Source organism: Lontra canadensis, unplaced genomic scaffold (genome assembly GCF_010015895.1).
Source record: "Lontra canadensis isolate GAN:19392208 unplaced genomic scaffold, GSC_riverotter_1.0 scaffold169, whole genome shotgun sequence".
NCBI lineage: Eukaryota > Metazoa > Chordata > Mammalia > Carnivora > Mustelidae > Lontra > Lontra canadensis.
Window position 1 is genome coordinate 1853433 of NW_022631163.1, and position 16882 is coordinate 1870314.

The 16882-nt window shown below is 43.3% G+C and overlaps 1 protein-coding gene across 4 annotated transcripts in view; it reads left to right on the forward strand.

The window, feature by feature from the left end:
• The first annotated feature begins 1367 nt into the window (after positions 1–1367).
• The window catches only part of NDRG3 (NDRG family member 3), a 74084-nt gene continuing 58569 nt past the window's right edge, over positions 1368–16882 (forward strand). For 2 of the 4 annotated variants that reach the window (XM_032845815.1, XM_032845817.1), the window contains exon 1: positions 1368–1498. The gene's annotated coding sequence lies outside the window, so the exon portion shown is untranslated. The remainder of the gene's footprint in view (positions 1499–16882) is intronic. The other 2 variants (XM_032845818.1, XM_032845819.1) reach the window with 1 other exon arrangement.

Below are 16882 nucleotides of genomic sequence, written 5' to 3' on the forward strand. Positions count from 1 at the left end.
GAGTAGTGCAATGGGAAGAGCACACCGTTTGAAGTGAATCTTCATCTGTTTTGCTCAAATTTACTCATCTATGAAGTGGGGATAGATGACACCTCCCCCAGGTGATTGTACCTTCCCTCATTTTATTACATTGTATCGCATTTTTTGTTTGTAAGAATTTATTCAAACTCAAGCATAAAAGGTGTGTTTTTGTCTGCATCTTCAACAGCCATATAAGATAGAGCATATTAAAATAGTAACATTTATAAGCTCTAAGGATTTTACATGCATATAGACCACAACTTAGGTAGCTTGTATTTTATTGTCTTTGTAGATGAAGAACTCAAGCACACGGAGGCTTAGTAATCTAATCAAGGACAGAGAGTAGAACCAATTTGACACTCAGTAAATGTTAGCAGATAAACAAATCATTTAAAAAGTCTGTGCTTGGGGCGCCTGGGTGGCTCAGTGGGTTAAAGCTTCTGCCTTCAGCTCAGGTCATGGTCCCAGGGTCCTGGGATTGAGCCCCACATCAGGCTCTCTGCTCAGCAGGGAGCCTGCTTCCTCCTCTCTCTCTCTGCCTGCCTCTCTGCCTACTTGTGATCTCCGTCAAATAAATAAATAAAATCTTAAAAAAAAAAAAAAGTCTGTGCTCAATTAACTTAGTTTCCCCTCTTCCCAAGTTTCTTTCAGGAATTGTGCTTGACGAGTAACATTATTATAGACAGTCACTGTCCTCGACATTTTTGGTAACATTCCTAATATTTGTCTTAATTTAGCTGAGACTATGACTCTTGATTTTTAGTCAATGAGATTTACCAAAAAGCTCTTTCAGAGAGGGAATTATGTCCGGTACATTTTGGTGTTATATCTTTGGGTCATTAAGCTTAATGTGTGTAATCATTCTTAAAACAAAACCACACCAAAACTCCATTTCTCTTGTGGCACCCAAAGAAAGGAAATGGTGTGGCTGGCAGTTGTAATAGAGGTGATAGAATGGAGGACCGGGAATTAGGAGCCCTGAATCTTGCATTCTAGTTCTTCAATTAACTGTGCTCATTCCCCCAAAATCTGGTAAGCGTCTTCCACAAGCTAAGCACTGTGCTAGGCTATATGCTTTTAGGTGCATCTCTGGGTCCACGTTAAAAGAAGATAACTTCCTTTCCTTGCAAGGGTTAGTAAGAGCATCATTAGGGATGTGATTTGGCGGAAGGGGAGGAGGCGGGCCAGAGGCTGCACTCAACGCCCCGCCTTCCGGACAGCTCTATTTTCAGGTTCTCCCAGGAGACTCCGCAACATGAAAAACTACACCCAAGATGGCGCCGCCGGGCCTTCCCAGTTCAACCACCATCTTCTCGGTAGTTCTTGAGGGGGTAGGCACAGCTCGCCTGCGCGGCCCCGCCACCCTCAGTGAGCCTGCGCGGCCGCAGAGCCTTCCCCGCCCCTCTCACAGCCGCCGTCGCTGCTGCTGCTGCTGCTGCCGCTGTTGCTGCACTGCTGGCGGTTGCCTGCGCCTCAGGTGAGTGAGCGCCTGAGCCCGGCCCGCTGGAGACGTGCGGCGCTGCCTGCGGGGGTGTCGCTCCCCGTGCTTTCTCCTTTCGCGCCTCATCTCCGCGGCGCGCGGGGGCTCGTGGCTCGTGCTGCCAGCCTCCTCCGGGTACCCCGGCGCCCTCCGTTCTCCCCGCCGGCGGGACCTGGGTCAGCCCGGCCTCCCTAGCCTCTACCCGCGCCCGGGCTTCGTGGCCTCGCGACGAAGCTACCGATGACAGCGTACGGGCGGCAGGGGTCGACCCTCCGGGCGCCCGGCCCCCTCGGTCTCAGGACGCCCCTCAAGCGCTCCCGCCTTTCCCGCTCCTGCCGTACAGGCGGCAGAGGTCGGTGGGCCTCGGGTTGGGCGTTCATCTACCCCGCCCGTCCCATAGCCAGGGGGGCTTGAAAGGTGGGCGGTGAGCTCGCCTCGCATGCGTACGACGCTGGTGCAGCGGGAATGTCCTCGGGCAGGACCCCACGATGACCGTACGAGGGAGGGGCTTCCTAACCCCACTTTACAAATGAGGAAATTGAGGCACAGAGGTGAAGTGCCATGCCCAAGGTCACGCACCTGATAGGGGCAAGGGCTAGCTCTTGAAGACAGGGTCTCGGGCTCTCAGGCCATTACAGTTGGAATTTGGTCTTGTACCTTTAAAAATTTTTGAAATACACTTGCGTCTCTGGAGCTGTTTTTGAAATACACTTGCATCTTTGGAGTTGCTTCCTCAACGTCATAAAAGTAGGCTGTGAAAACAATATCTTGTTGGAGTACAATTGAGGTGTTACTGTAATAATAATAGTAGTATGTTGAAGAGCTCACCTTCGTCCAACGCTTGCTGTGTGCCAGGGATATTAAACATTTTATGATGATTATCTCACTTAATACCTCAGCAATTCCCAGTCCAGTGTGTCCCCCTTTTTCATGCAGCTCCTCCACCTGCACCCCACCCCCCCATGGAAGCTGGCCTCAGTGTCACAGGTAGACAGACTAGAACCTCATGGCTGAGGAGGCAGGGGAGCTCTCCCCTGGTACCTCACTGGCAGAATAGGGATAAGCCTTGTCTGCCTGCACCCAAATTTTACCCCCAATCTGGTCCCCCAGAGGATATAATTAGTCTTCCTCTTTTGGCTGCCAGGAGAACAGGACTGGGCTAGCTGGGCTGGCTGGATCTGGAGGTGACAGAGCAAATTCGGTGAGCACTCACCTCATTCTGGGGCTTTTTGGCTCTGTTCCAACACTTGGCTTGAACATCTCAGTATATAAGATAAAGTAACAAGAGAAAGAAGGCATTGACAGAGTGGTGGTGAATATAAGAAGCCTCCATGATTTAAAGCCCCAAAGGAACAGATGTAAAAATATGTGAATGTTTCTTCCCCAAAATAACTAGCTCAAGTGTCTTTTTTCTCCCTTAGCAAATCTTCCTACATACTTCAAAGCTCCATTAAGTCACCGCCTTTTCTGTGAAGCCTTCCTTGCTTGATTTTCCCAATTAAACACACAGACACAGGAGGGTTGAGGCTTTAGTCTTAGCCTCAGGACTATTAGCCCTTTGAGGTCAGGAATCATCTTTGCAGCCCCAAGTGCTTGGTTCATAGTAGGCGGTTGGTAAAGACTCTGTGAATTTCCACTGCTCCTTTTCATTACTCAGAGTGATGTTTTCCTGCTGCCCTTCTGTTCCTCCTTCTTGCCCTTCAAATTCTCTTTGCTGTCCTTTCCTTTAGATTCAAATTCTGGTTGAATCTGACCCGTCACTCAGAAATCTCCGTTGCACCCTGTTTCTGTAAATTTGCACATAAGGGTTTTGCATCAAGAATCCTATTTATCCCTAGCAGTGGAGTTGGTATATGCCACTTAAGTGTATAGGGTAGTTTTTATTTGCATGTTGCAGTAAGGTAGCCTGAGGCTTACAGCTTTTTAGTCTATCCCTAGATAAATGTGAGAATTTTTACATTCTTTTGCCTTAAATGACTGGCTACCCCTGATGCTATCAGGGTAATCAGAATTTTTTCCTTAAAACAATTCATATTATTTACAGTGTTAAGTATTCAGAGGGCTTTTTGGGAGGCAGCAGATCTGTGTATAGGTTTTCTACATAAATGAAGCTTTTTAAAGAGTTTTTCCAAGTAAATTCCTGCAAAGACATTAAGCTGTTATTGTATATAAGGCATGGTATAAGATTTACAGTTGAATAAAATACGATACTTGGTAAAAGACCTTACTAGCTAACTGGGAAACACACCGTATTTAGCTGTAACTCAAGTCGAGTCTAAAAAATTGGTATAATAACATTATAAGCAAGCAATATGACAGTATAATGGGATGTTTCATAAAATCATACACTGTTGGAAGTTGAAAGGAAGCATCAAGTCATTGAGTCCATCTTTTTTGCCTTCACGGACCCCATCCTGAGAAGTAAACTTGTCCAAGGTCACAGAACTGAGGATTACAACTTGAAATTCTAGACTTTTTATCCATTAATCAGTGAATTCATCTTTATGTTAACCAGTGATTCTATTAAAATTCCATTTATATGCTTAGAATGGGGGTGAGGAAGAGATAACAAAAATATGATTCATGGGGCGCCTGGGTGGCTCAGTGGGTTAAAGCCTCTGCCTTCGGCTCAGGTCATGATCCCAGGGTCCTGGGATCGAGCCCCACATCGGGCTCTCTGCTCAGCAGGGAGCCTGCTTTCTCCTCTCTCTCTGCCTGCCTCTCTGCCTACTTGTGATCTCTGTCTGTCAAATAAACAAATAAAATCTTTAAAAAAAAATGATTCATGTCTTTAAGGAGTTTTGCTGGAGAATAGTGAAGAACTGTTAATTGTAACTATAATTGTTAATTTGTATGGTAGAGGAACTGGGTATGTCACGGGTGGGGGAGAGGCAAGAGGGGTCAGCATGAGCTGTGGTAGTGAGAGCACTACGGGGAGGAGTTAAGACTTTCTGGGCTTTGACAGATTGGTAGGGAAGAATGAAAAAGGACAAGGAAAGCATTTTGAAGTAGGGTGGTGAAACTATGTATAAGAAAATAGTAAAAACAGAAACAAAAAACCCTGGGTTGACTAGGGTGACTGGACTGGATTAGAATAGTGGTTCTCAGGGGCGCCTGGGTGGCTCAGTGGGTTAAGCCTCTGCTTTTGGCTCAGGTGTCCTGGGATTGAGCCCTGCATAGGGCTCTCTGCCCAGCAGAGAGCCTGCTTCCCACCCCTGCCTACCTCTCTGCCTGTTTGTGATCTCTGTCAAATAGATAAATAAAATCTTAAAAAAAAAAAAATAGTGGTTCTCAACTCTTAATTTGCATTAGAATCACCTGAAGAGATTAAAACCCAGATTTTAGGGGGTGTCTGACTGGCTCAGTCGGTAGAGCATACATCTCTTCATCTCTGGGTCATGAGTTCAAGCCACATTGGGCATAGTGCTTACTAAGCAATTAAAAAATAAAACCATATTGTGGGGGGCTCCACTTCCAGAGTTTCTAATTTAGTAGGTCCAGAGTGGGGCCTGGGAATTTGTTTTTTTTGTTTTTTTTTTGTTTTTTGTTTTTTGTTTTTTAAAGAGGATTTGGTTTTTGGCTTTTATTTTACTTTTATTTTTTTTTTTAAGATTTTATTTATTTGACAGGCAGAGATCACAAATAGGCAGAGAGGCAGGCAGAGAGAGAGAGGAGGAAGGAGGCTCCCCGCTGAGCAGGGAGCCTGATGCGGGGCTTGATCCCAGGACCCTGGGACCATGACCCGAGCTGAAGGCAGAGGCTTTAACCCACTGAGCCACCCAGGTGCCCTGGGAATTTGTATTTTTAACAAATTCTCAGATGATGATGCTTTTAATCCAGGGACAACACTGAGAACTTCAACTGGATTTGAATGTTGAGAAGGTAGAGTCAGAAACTGTCAAATAATTTATTCCAAAAAAGTGTAATAGTATGTGTTCTGTGTACCAGGATAGGAGAGCTCTGGAAAGATACATTCCAAACTGTAATAGTAGTCACTTATGGAAGTAAGATTTAGGCGGTTGGAGAATTCACTTGTATTCTATACCTTTTAGATACTTTTGCATTGTGTATGCATTTTGCATACTTCTTTTGTATTTTAAAAAGGGAAGAAAGAGTCCTTTTTGAAGATATAAATATTTATGGATTTAAAAAGAGCTTGCTGAAGTAATCTAGTGTCATACAATAAACATTTTTAGACTGTATGCCAGATGCTACTAGGTTCTGGAAATACAAAACCTTTGCTAAAGCTTGCAATCCAGTCATGGAGATAGGCAGATAACAATTCTACAGTGTCATGTGAGCTTTGCAAGGACAGGGTCTAGCTTTATGCATGCCAGATGATAGGCATTTGGTAAATGATGAGTAAATGAGCAAATGCAGGCATGAAGTGAGGATAGGAAGAAAAAGAAAGGGCAAATGGAGATTTTGGAAGAAAAAAAATGACAAGACTAAACAGGGATGATAAAAGGAAAAGTGTGCCAAGGACTTCCAAATCCAAATATTGGTAACATTTTGATTGGGTTTATTGCAGAACTGGGTGTCAAGTTGTCTATTCTGGAAGACCTTTTTAAGTCAGGCCCCCCCTCCTTTTTTTTTTTTTTTTAAGATTTTATTTATTTATTTGACAGACAGATCACAAGTAGGCAGAGAGGCAGGGAGAAAGAGTTTGAAGCAGGCTCCCCGCCGAGCAGAGAGTCCTGTGTGGACCCAGGACCCTGGGATCCTGTCCTGAGCCTAAGGCAAAGGCTTTAACCCACTGAGCCACCTAGGCACCCTCCCCCTCCCTTTTTAAGAGACTGATAATAGCACACAGAAACTTAACCTAGATTGAGGGTATTTACCAGATTTCAGGGCTTTCTTTGGTAAATTAAAATTTTTATTTTTAATCACAATGCTAATTTTATTGTATTTAGAATATTTATCTACAGTTTTGCCATCAATTCTTTTATTAATGTGAATTAACTAAGACATATGGAGACTGTCTAAAATGCAATGCAGAAATGGGTGGTATTGTATCTTCATCTTATTTCTTAAGTGAAGGGATGGTATAATTCTATCGTGTTTTCCATAACGCCTCACAGAGTTTGACATATTATCAGTCCTAAGTGAGTACCCGTTGCTGATGGCTGAATGGGGTGTACTTTGGAGGAAATGTGGCTCACTGCATTCTGAGGTGACTTCTGTATAAACACTAATTACATTACCAAACAAGCTGTGCTATTAAACTTGGTAAAGAACATATGATATGGAGTAGGTGTTGTAATATAATGTAATCCCCAGCTTTTTGTTTGGCGCTTGTACTTTTTATCTTCCTCAGAGATTTAATATAGAAAATGAAAATTCATTTCCCAAGTAAGGGGGTGGCTTCCCCCAGGTTTTGGCTACATTTTTGACTATAGCCCCTTACCACTTAAGAATGTCCACAGTCTAGTTTGAGTTTTCAGTTTATCAAGTATAAATTTCTGATACAGCCATTCTTTGCACTCCATTTTATTACCTCTTTTATTTTTTATTGTTACAGGTTTTGCAGTATCTTTTTTTTTTTTTTAAGATTTTTATTTATTTATTTGACAGAGAGTGAGAGAGCGATCACAAGTAGGCAGAGAGGCAGGCAGAGAGAGAGGGGGAGGCAGGATCCCTGCTGAACAGAGAGCCTGATGCGGGGCTCAATCCCAGGACCCTGAAACCATGACCTGAGCTGAAAGCAGAGGGTTAAAGCTCTGAGCCACCCAGGTGCCCCTGCAGTATCTTTTTAATGATAATGCTGTTTCAGGCCTGGGGGCCATAGTTACTGTGTTGTAGGATCTATGAGTTTGATAGCCTAAACTCTCATTAATGCGATAAATCAGGGTAAGGAAAATTGTACAGAGCTGTATAAAACTGTATGAAGTTGCTTCCTATTTATACTGATATCTTAAGGTTAGAATTCTTGTTAGCTTTTCATTTAATTGCTAATTGTCATATGGTAATCTTCCTAGAAATACTTGGTTTTTCAAAACAGACATAGTTGTTTATCAAAAATGACAGTTTTATCCTTACAGTGGTTGCACATTTTTTTTTAAAGATTTTATTTATTTATTTGATAGAGAGATCACAAGCAGGCAGAGAGGCAGGCAGAGAGAGAGAGGAGGAAGCAGGCTCCCCGCCGAGCAGAAAGCCCGATGCGGGGCTCCATCCCAGGACTCCGAGATCATGACCTGAGCCGAAGGCAGCGGCTTAACCCACTGAGCCACCCAGGCGCCCCTGGTTGCACATTTTTAAGCCTGTACCTTCAACTTATGGATAAAAGTTGAATACTTTTGTAAATTATGAGGTTTTAGCTCAGAAGCCATTTTGTGTGAAACAGTAATACTTGGCAGAGGAGAAGAGGGGAATCAGGTTTATTGTCTCTTTATTTCTGCAGTTGAGAAAACTCTGGAGACAGGGCCCCTCCTGCCATTTTTAAACTTTTGTAGATATCACTTCTTTTGAGTCTTTGTGTTGGGACATAGTTTTAACAGAGTGTTAACTAAAATATAACTCTGGGTGATTAGATCGGATAGGATAGATTGTTTTTCAGATACAGGCAGGTTTCAGGGTTCTCCTATTAGAGTAATAATGATCATAATCATAATACCTAAACATTGTATGGTGCTTCTTTTGTCATTAAGATCCTAGTAAACTCTGGTATCCAAACAAAAAAAAAAAAAGGAGAATTAATGATTAGTTGGCATCGAGTGGGAAAAGTTGGTTATGGAGGTCTGCCCAACCTCTAGATACGGGATGTTCAGGTTCAAATCTTCCAGGTTCAAATTCTAGCTACGTGGCCTTCAGCATATTATAAAACTTCAAGCCTCAGTATCTTCATCTGTAAAGTGAGCAGAGATTATAGTACCCATCTTATAAATGGGTTGGGAAATAAAATGAAACAGTGAATGGATAAAGTACTTATCATGGTGTCTGGTTCAGTGTATTAGGTTAGTATGAGTATTGAGTTACCACATCTTATAGCTCTTGTTTGTCCTTTATTTCCACTCAGGCTGTCTTAAAGAACAAATTGTTTTCAGGGATCTGTCTTATAGCTGATGGGAATCCAGGTCCCATCCCAAGAGCATGTACTAGAGCCTTGCCAGCAGTAGTTTTCCTGGTGTCCTGAGTTGCATCTTTCAAGAGTGGAAGACAGAGGGAAGTGCTTCTGCTTCTAGAGTTACTTTAGTCTGACCACTGTGTTAGAGCTTCAGCTGGTTGGTGGGTGTTTGGGATTAAAAGAAGGCCCCTAGATGGGTGTTGCTTTGTTCTAGTAGTTATCTGTACCAGTACCCTGGAATGAATAGGATGATTATACAGTTCAGGCTCAGATTCCCAGCTTGGCAGTCTCTGCAAACCTCCTGTTTATCACCTGCTATCATGCCAGAATTTAGGAGTGACACACAACAGGAAGGTGGGCCTGTTGTAGGGGGTGCTGCTGTTTTCCTTTGGAAAAATGCAAGGTATACAGATGGCCCTTCCCGGGCCTGAGGACCAGCAGGGGTGTTTCTGTTAGAATGAGGGTCTATTAGCATGCTTTAGCGGCTGCCTTTGATCACTCCCTTTCCCCCCTACTTTTGCTTATGTGATAGCACCTCTGAGGGTATTTCTTCTGGTGGAGAGTAACCCAGACTTGATGTAGTAAAAAGGGCAGTGAGCTGTGTTTTAAAAAGTCATTGTTTCTCCCGTGGAGCTGGGTGGCTTGGCTTGTTTTTCTGGCTGTCTGGAGAGTCTCCTGAGACCCTTTCCTTTCCTAAGGGCCCCCAGGAGACAGCAATGAAACCAACATCCATTACTCTAGACTCTTAGGGGGGTGCTTAAGTCAGTAGTTTTATGCTTAGATTAATTTATGCTTTAACCCTGGCATAATTTAAGAGCCAAGTCATCAGATAATTGTGCTTCTTATTGAGTATTGAATTTAGCCCAGTCCTCTGAGATATCTTTTAGAGCCTGGAATAGAAATCCAGGTGCCACTCCCAGCCTCACACTCAGTTGGTCATGTGGATTTAGGCAAATCACTTAAATTTCTAAGCCTCTTTTCTCATCTGGGGATGAAGGCTTGACTGTAGACCAGTGGTTCTCAGCCCTGGCTGCATACAGAATCACCCATGGAACTTTTTTTTTTTTTTTTTTTTAAGATTTTATTTAATTATTAGAGAGCGTGCGCATAAGCAGGGAGAGAAGCAGAGGAAGAGAGAATCTGAAGCAGACTCCGCACTCAGGGTGGATGAGCCCAACACAGGGCCAGATCCCACAAACGCGAGATCATGACTTGATCCAAAACCAAGAGTCAGATGCTTAACTGACTGAGCCCCCTGCCATGGAACTTTAAAAACAATACTTGGGGATTACCCTCACCCAATTAAATTGTATCTTTAGGGTTGGAGCCTGGCTATTGATGTTCTTCAAAGGTTCCCAGTCTTTCTGATGTGTAGCTAAGAGAACAACTGGACAAGATGACCATGTTTTAAACAACTGTGTCATTCTGTTCTTCAGGGACCTTTACTGTCCACACAGTAAAGTCTAATTCATGTGTTCTGACCAGCTTGTCTTCTTTCCAGCCACATGGTTGTTGTCCCCTGGATGCTGTTCACATTTCTTTCTTTCCCAACTTGATGTGCTCACATAGAATGTCCTTTCTTCCCATTCAGTTTTACAAAACATATCCATTTAAGGCCCATCGTTGTTAACTTCCTTTGGGATCACCTCAGTCTTTGCTCATTCCTCCTCTACACTGGTTCCAAACTTCGTTTAGCTCTAAATGCAGTGAACACTAGATGCAATGTAAGACATGATACTCAAGCACTATTCCTCTTGGGGATATGGGACACATGGAAATACCATTGTTTTGACTTATGTGCTATTAAAACATCTGTGGATATCTTGTATTGCTGGCTCTCTCATTATGTGTGTATATCTTACAACTGTCAGTTGATGGATAGCTGTCTATGATCTGACTCCAATGGGCATTTTTAACTTTATCTCCTGCTCATAATAGGAAACTACTGTTTTTCCCAAACTGGGACATTTTCTAACAGACCTGTGCTTTCTTATCTTCTTTTAAATTCTCTTTCTGAAATTTCGTTCTTTTTTTTTTTTTTTAATTTTTCTCTCATCCCCGTCTATAGGAATTTAATCTTTCTTCAAGGTCCAGTTCAAATTTTACCTCCTCCTTGAAACTTTTTCTCAGCATCCACAACCTGCATTAACTGACCTTTTGCCCTAAAGCTCCGTAACCTTTAGAGCAGTGGTTCTCAAGTTGGGGCGATTTTGCCCCCCAGAGGAGATTTGGTAATATCTGGAGATATTTTTGGTTGTTACAGTGGTTTGAGGAGGAAGTTACTGGCATCTAGTGGGTAGAGGCCAGAAGAGCTGCTAAACAGTCCACAGTGTGCAGGACAGCTCCCGTAACAAAGAATTATCTGACCCAAAATGTCAGCGGTGCTGAGGTTGAAAATTTGTCCAATTCACAGGCTTTTGTTTATACTGCTTTGAACTGTAGTGATTTGTTTATAGACTTAATCTCCCTTACTCAGTGGACTTAATGGTTGAAGGTGAATTCAGCCCGAAACCTGCGCTTTCTTGTTAACTACATAGGGTTTAATCCTACAGACCTGTGGCCTGATCCTAACTGCTCAGTGTTAATTTAGGGCCAGAGATCAAAGGTCTTCAGCTGGGGTGGACGCAGTGAGGCAGTCAGCTAAATTTCTCTCCTTTTCACCCTCCAAGTCTTTTCATCTGTAATAACCTGGGAGGCAGTGTGACACAGGGGGTACAGGGCATAGAGGGAGCATTTGGAATCCGAAGACAGTTGGGATTCCGTTCTAGCTGTTGCATGTATTAGTTGTGTTGTGTTGCTCAGTCCATTTTACCTCTTTCAGCCCTAGAGTCCTCATCTATGTCATAGAGATGATTCTAGTATGCCAGCGTTTTATTTCACAGTGCGATCCTAATAATCCAACAAGATATTAGATGTAAAGGTGCTTTGTAATTGTGAGGTGCTATAATAATTACCCATTCAGACAGTGGTTTATATGTAAAAAGAGGGAATGTGAGTCAACTTGCTGTAGAAGCACCACTGGCTACCTTCTCACTTCCTGCAGCTTTTCAGCTGTAACTTCTTCAGCACCAGCTGACCCCTTCCAGCTCATTCTCCTCAGTAAGCCTCCTTTGTTTGTTGCCTTCATTCTGTTTTGGTTGCCTGTCTGTAGTCTTGCCAAAACCCGAAGTGACTGACTCTTCCCTTAGAATGCAAACTAGTGACTTGGTGTCAGTACATCCTGGCAAAGCCTAATGAAGGCCAGACAAGTTACTATGGTCATGGGGCAAGCTACAAGTCATGACAGCATGTAGTTTAGCCAATACTATGTGTAGTCCCTTATTGCCTTTTTCAAGGAACAAAGCAATGTTTTTTAAGCACTGCAAATCTTGGTGAGTTTTCTTTGACAAAATGGACACAGTGCAGGGTGAGATAAAAGCCTTAGAGTCTCAATGCCCCTAGGATCAGGCTGGGTGCACCTTTCTGCTGATTTGCTGAGTGACCTTCAGCTAGTTGTTGAACCTCATCAAGTTGGTAATGGGAGGGTAGGTCTCTTAGGATTGTAATAAGAACCGAAGACTTGGGGGATAGAGGAGCCCTCACTCTGGGTAATAATGTAAAGAACTGCATTAAAGGGAACTTCTGGGTCACAGAATGTCAGTCCTGTCAGGAGCCCAAAAGGTCACCCTACCCAGTCTCTTCCCTTAACTGATGAGGAAGCTGGGGCCTAGAAAGGGAAAATGCTTTTCCCAGTGCCACTCAGCTAAGTAGGGGCCCACCTAGGTCCAGAGTCCACATTTGATGTGTTTACTGGCTCTTTTTCAAACTGGAAAAACATGGGCATCCATTTTTTCTGAGTGAACAAAGTTTACGCTATATTGTTGGACTTTAAACTGTGTTCTGCAAAGCCCTAGCAGTCTCACCGCCACTTCAGCCAGAGCCCCTACACTTTTCTCTGTTTTCTTTTTGAGTTGTAATGCAAAAATTAAGCCTGTTGTCTTTTTTTTTTTTTAAGATTTCATTTCTTCATTTGATAGAGATCACAAGTAGGCAGAAAGGCAGGCAGAGGGGTCGGGGAGCAGGCTCCCCACTGAGCAGAGAGCCCAATGCAGGGCTGGATCCCAGGACTCTGAGATCATGACCTGAGCCGAAGGCAGAGGCTTTAACCCACTGAACCACCCAGGCCCCGAAGTCTGTAGTGTTGATGATCTTTAAAAGCCTTCTCAGTGCTGTCTCTGAATATCAGAGAAGAGTGGTGTCTTTCCTGGTCATCCTGGGAACATTTTTGCTTGCACTTCAGTTCAGAAGTACCAGTTTCTATATTTTTACAATGTGATATACATAGTCATGGGGTTTTTAGCATGGAGAACTGGATCTCATTTTTCCTAGATGTTTGCTGTCAAAAGATAATGGTCCTGGGGCGCCTGGGTGGCTCAGTCATTTAAGAGGCTGCCTTCAGCTCAGGTCATGATCCCAGGGTCCTGGGATTGAGCCCCACATTGGCCTTCCCACTCAGTGGAGAGCCTGTTTCTCCCTCTCCCTCTGCCTGCCACTCTCCCTGCTCTCTCTCTGTCAAATAAATAAATAAAATCTTTAAAAAAAAAAAAAAAAAAAAAGCTAATGGTCCTTTCTAGTCCTGATCCTTCACCTTCCCCTGCCATCATTAGAATTTTCCTCCTCTTCCATGTAAATCTCACCTCTCCCCTTGACTTCTTTGACATCATATTTTTGCTTTTCTACTTGTATCTCTGAGCTTTTTTTTTTAAGATTTTATTTATTTGACAGAGACACAGCAAGAGAGGGAACACAGCAGGGGAGTGGGAGAGGGAGAAGCAGGCTTCCTGCGGGACAGGGAGCCCAGTGTGGGGCTCGATCCCAGGACCCTAGGATCATGATCCCAGACAAAGGCAGACGCCTAACGACTAAGCAACCGAGGTGCCTCTCTCTGAGCCTTTTTTTCCCTTTGTGTCTTACTGATCGGTTCTCTCTTTCTTTCCTTCCTTCCTTTCTTATTTATTTGAGAGAGAGAGAAAGGGCGCCTGCATACTTGAGTGAGGTTGGGGGTGGAGAGGGGCAGAGAATCTCAAGCAGAATCTGTACTGAGTGCAGAGCCCAGTGCTGGGCTCCATCTCATGACCCTGAGATCGTAATCTGGGCTGAAACCCAACAGTCGGATGCTTAACCAACTGAGCCACCCAGACACCCCCTGGTTCTGCTTTCTTTCCCATCACTAAATTGTCTTTCAGAAGAGTCCAGGGCCTGCAGCGCCTCATCATCTCTAGTTTGGTAAGTGCCTGTGGGTATTCCTCATTAACTCACTCCTGCCTGTGCTCAGGTCTCTTAGATGTCCAAATACTAATTCTGATTCTACATTGATTTTTTTTTTTCATCATTTTCTCTGTTATTGCTTCTCAGCTCCCCCATTGCCCATTATTCTTTATCCTTCTAACTGAAAACCTTGGCAAAATCTGACTCTTTCCTGACCATATGCTATTTTTACCAACTTTATCCCAGAGCTCCCTTTTCCTCTTTTTTTTTTTTTTTTTTCCTGTGATCACACTTGTCACCTTTCAGCTAGGATTTCTGTAGCAAACTACTAAACTCTTCTCTTTTCTAGCATATTTCCCTTCTAGTTTGTCTGAGTTGTTGAATCTTTTTAAAACCCTATTTAATTTACTGAAATCCTTTTGGGAATAGGCAGGATGAAATTAGAGGAATGGAGTCTTTCTCGACCCCATCCTCATCTCTATTAAGGATTGTTGCTGATCATCAAACCTTTCAGATACTCACTTCCTCAACTCAGATGTTCTTTCCTTGTCAGCTGATGAGGTCACATGTTGGATTGTCATCATTCCAAACTGATTAGCTATCCTAAACAAGATCCCCAGGTGATTGTCTGTACATTGAGGTTTTTATTTATTTTTTTTAAAGATTTTATTTATTTGACAGAGAGAAACAGCTAGAGAGGGAATAGAAGCAGGGGGAGCAGGAGCGGGAGAGGGAGAGTCAGGCTTCCTGCTGAGCAGGGACCCTGATAAGGGGCTCAACCCCAGGACTCTGGGGTCATGATCTGAGCTGAAGGCAGACATTTAACGACTGAGCCACCCAGGCGCCCCGAGGCACACCGTTCTAATAACAAACAAGAAATAGCTCTTGTTTCTGAAACTGGTTACCAAGTAATAGCTGGAATTTTATTTTCTTATCCCTCCTCATTCCATGTTCTCCTTGTCTTTAGCCAACTACTGAGATAGTGAGGGTTCCTGTCCTGATATGGCTGACTCAAACCTTCGTTCTGGCTTCCAAGTCAATGGTGGTATAGGATTGATCTAGGCTTCTACTACCTTTACTTCAAGGAGGTGCCTTGGTAGAGAGGAAGAAATTTGCCCCGGGTCCTACAACCAGTTCATGGGCCCTGGCACAGACATTATGATAGTGGGGAAAGCAAAGGTTTTTACATTCTTGCTCTATTACTTACATAGATGGGAGATAATGGAAGTGTTACTTAACTTCTCTAAGCCTAAATTATCTCTAAACTAAGACATGAAAATATCTGCCTGAGAGGATTGTTAGGAGGATTAAATGTAGGGTATTTAGAGTACAATTCCTGGCACGGAGTAGGAATTACACTTTCCCCTTTCATTCTCCAGCCATTTGGTACCCTGTTCACTGCCTCAGTTTGAGGATGGCTGGTTTTTACTTGTCAGCCCTCTGCCTCCTACAACTGGGAAGGAGGATGAACATTTTGTTATCTACTGCAGTTTATAAAATCCCTACCAGTTTTATAAGAATATTAGTAGCCCTGGGGTGCTTGGGTGCCACGTTTTAGTTAAGCGTCTAACTCCTGATTGCAGCTCAGATCTTGATCTCAGAGTTGTGAGTTCAGACTCCATGTTGGCCTCCACGCTGGGCATGGAGTCTACTTTAAGAAAAAAGGAATATTAGTAGCCCTTATTACCAGGATGGGATCTAGCAGCCCCGCCATTTATGCACATGAGGGAACTGCAGACCTTAAAGATCCCCAGGAGGGAGTCAGTCTGTGTAGCTGAGAGATCTGGAGATGGAGTTTTCCACTGTGTGATCTTAGTTTTCTTATAGGTGTTAAAAAATTCCTCATTGGCAATGGCTTGGGACAATGAGAACTGAGCAAAAATTGAATCTGTGGAGGAATGCTGTAGGTCCCCTATAACGTGGAAGGTAAACATCTACTGTCTTGTTGCCAGTTCCCAAGTCATATTGGAACAGTTCACTGCTCTGCATTTTCTGTATCTGGCCCAGCTGATAGGGACAGGCTTCTCATTTAATTTGTGTCCTTGCTTAAGTGTTTCTCCTGGCACAAACATTGCATTTTTCTTCATCTTTAAGAAAATGCATAGAACACTAGGTGAATGCCAGTCACTTTGGAACTGAGGGCATATCTGGCTTTCTGTCCCTGAGGCGTCTTGACAGATCTCTCCATGCGGAGTTACTTTTGAATAATTAACATCTTGCAAGGGTCTGCTTTCAAGTGAGTGAATTAAAGTGGGAATAAAGTGGGTGGATTGGAAAGTAATTTCAGGAAATCACCACTTTACATGGAAAAAAGAACAAGTGGGAATAGACTAAAATGTTAACAGTCATCTTTAGATAGAAGGACTGTGAGTAAAATATCTTTTTATTATTCTGTGATTTCACATTTCCTAAAGTGAACACATACTATCTTTATAATAGGAAAAAGAACTTTAAAATTGCCATTTTAAATTACTGGTAAACGGTGATATCCAAATGAAAAGTAACCATAGTTTATAGTGTGATTAATAAACACACAATGAGGGGCGTCTGGGTGGCTTAGTTGGTTAAGCATTAGACTCTTGGTTTCAATCTCAGGGTCATGAGATGGAGCCCTGAATGGACTTCTATGCTTAGCACAAAGTCTGCTTGAGATTCCCTCTCCCTCTGCCTGCCCCTCCTGCTTGTTTGCGCGTTCTCTCCAATAAATAAATAAATAAATAAATAAATAAGTCTTTTAAAATAAAAAGTAAAAATAATAAACACACGAATATAGATCTCAGGCCAATATTTTGGGTTAATTGGGTCAATGTGGTATTGTAAGAAAATTGCAAATGCCAGCCGAGATTTGTGATGAAAGATTCAAGCCACCTCATTCCCTTATGAAATGTACGTGGTTGGGGTGCCTGGCTGGCTCAGTCAGTTAAGTGTCTTTCTTCAGCTCAGGTCATGATCCCAGGGTCCCAGGATGGAGCCCACTGTCAGGTTCCCTGCTCAGCAGGGAGGCTGCTTCTCCCTCTGCTGCTCCCCCTGCCTGTGCTCTCTCTCTGTTAAGTAAGTAAATAAAATCT